Below are 2,107 nucleotides of genomic sequence, written 5' to 3'. Positions count from 1 at the left end.
GGCCCCCAGCTGAGCAGCAACAGTTTGGCCACGCTCGAGTGGCATAAAGTAGGCGAGGTTCGATTCCCGGCGGCGGCGGCGGCGGCGCTGAGCCGGGAGGGAGGGTGACGGGGACTGCTCGCCATCCAGCCGAGATGTTTAACTATTTCCTTTTGGAAACAGCAAAGCGCGCTGACAAGTAAACAAGTTGGGAGCTGAGCTGGCTGCTCGCGGGGAGACTTTGGACATGTCGAGGCCGTCATGGACGCCTACCTCTTCCCTCTCCCTCTCGCCCGCCCTCTCCAACCCCATTTTGGGCATTTCCGAGACACCCCCCGCCTCTCCCACCGTCATCTGCATCTGGGCGCCTACGGATCCCGTCCTTGGGAGCTTTGACGACTGCTCCCTCCGTTAATTCCGAGTCAGGATGGAGAGCGGAGCACAGGGGGCTGGCGCATTTTGGGGCCGGGGGGTTATACCATCTTGCAGATCCGTATTTCGGGAGAATCCAACTCTGACTGGCGTTTTGCTTGGTTCTGCCCCGCCTGAGTGAGACCTGGGGTGGCCTGCATTTCCCACCCCTCCCTCCCCTACCTTGGGTAGGGATAGGGGAGAGAACTGTGAGTCGAGAGAAAGAAGAGCTCAGGGTCCGGGGAGGCTGGCCATTTTTTCTTCCACTGACCTCAGGGTCAGGTGACCCCTCCCCCCCCCATTCTGACATCCAGAGAAGGGTGTGGACGGCACTGGGGTTGTCCAGGGGATAGCTCTCTTACCCCATTCCAAGGTCCACACCCGTTGGGGTCCCTCGGAGTGGGTAGGAAGCCAAAAAGGGCTCACGCTGAGGTCCTGGCTGGGGCCTGAGGAAGGCATTTGGGCCTCAAGACCTGATGGGGCGGGCCAGGCCGGGAGCGATTGCAGCCCTGCTCTCCCAGGAAAGCCCGCCAGCCCCATTGGCTTCATGGAGAGTGTGCTCCTGTTCTTGCAGCTAACAGTTTGAGGAAGTATATGGCCCAGGAGGTGTCTCTGATTCCTGGTCCAGGAGACCAGCTTGACCCACATCTTGGCTTTGCCACTCAGGCCCTCACTACCTTCAAGGGGTGGACCTGGGATGATGGGAGTCGGAGGGATGGGGGGGGTTGGAGGGGAGCAGGGGCTACGCAGGATGGACCCAACTCTGCCTCTGCTGCTCTGCAGGCCACAGCATTCCAGCACCCCCAGGATGCCTGGAGGAGGCTCTGGAGTGGGATCGGCAGAGAAACTCTGGCTGGGCTGGGAAGTGCACCATCGGGGCTGTGGGGGTGGGGTGGGGAGAGCTTAGCAGTGGATCCAGGGGCTCAGGAGATGGACCTAGGGATTTCCACGGGGATTGGCGGGTCAAGGGTTGGAGAGAAGGTGCCTGGTGTGCGTCTCTGGGAGCTAGGGAGCCTCATTCGGCTTGTTCTCTGCTTCGAGGACATGTGTGTCTGTAGGAAGCCAGCGGGAGGCAGGGCTGGCCACAATCACGTACTCTCTCTGTAGCCAGGCAGAGGTGTCGCGCCTTTGAAAACGATGCTTGGGGAAGCAGTTTGAGCGGGGAGAGTTGGGTTGCTCTTTCCAGGCAAACGGTCCAAGATGGAGGTGCCGGAAAGGTGGCTGGTGGGTGGGGATGGGGTGGTCTCTTGTCCCCTTGGCTGTTGGAGGACCCCAGTAGGACATACAGGATGTCAGTGAGCAGGGAGTGGAATGGGGGACCGTGTGTGTCCCCATCCTTGTTTCAGGGCTCTGCCTCCGGGACTCCTTTCCTTAAATCCACCCGACACCTAAGAGCCTGGGAACTGGGCTCCCTCAGGAGCTGCACAGAGTGACAGGTGGGGAGGCGGGTCAGAGGTCATGGGTCTGATGACCCTTCCTCACCCCACCTTTTCCCCAGTGGCCTGTTATATCTACGGCTGGTATTGACTGAACTCGGGGAAGGGCCTCGTCCTCTAGCCCAGAGGCAGGGGAGATCATGATCAGCCTGGGAAGCAGATGTCATTGGTTCCTATTTTACCCGAGAGGATGGAGGCTCGGGGTGGCCAAGTAATGTTCCTTGGGGCACGTAGCCCCACTGGTGAACCAGGCTTGTGTCTCTGTCCCTACCCTGAGGCGG

At 60.4% G+C, this 2,107-nt stretch overlaps 1 protein-coding gene across 1 annotated transcript in view; it reads left to right on the top strand.

Annotated features, from left to right (window-relative positions):
• NTRK3 (neurotrophic receptor tyrosine kinase 3) overlaps positions 1-2,107 on the top strand; it is a 353,170-nt gene that overhangs the window by 449 nt on the left and 350,614 nt on the right.

Source organism: Crocuta crocuta, unplaced genomic scaffold, assembly GCF_008692635.1.
Source record: "Crocuta crocuta isolate KB4526 unplaced genomic scaffold, BGI_CrCroc_1.0 scaffold7, whole genome shotgun sequence".
Classification (NCBI taxonomy): Eukaryota; Metazoa; Chordata; class Mammalia; order Carnivora; family Hyaenidae; genus Crocuta; species Crocuta crocuta.
The sequence above is the reverse complement of the archived record's forward strand: the minus strand, read 5'-3'. Positions and strand labels throughout refer to the sequence as shown.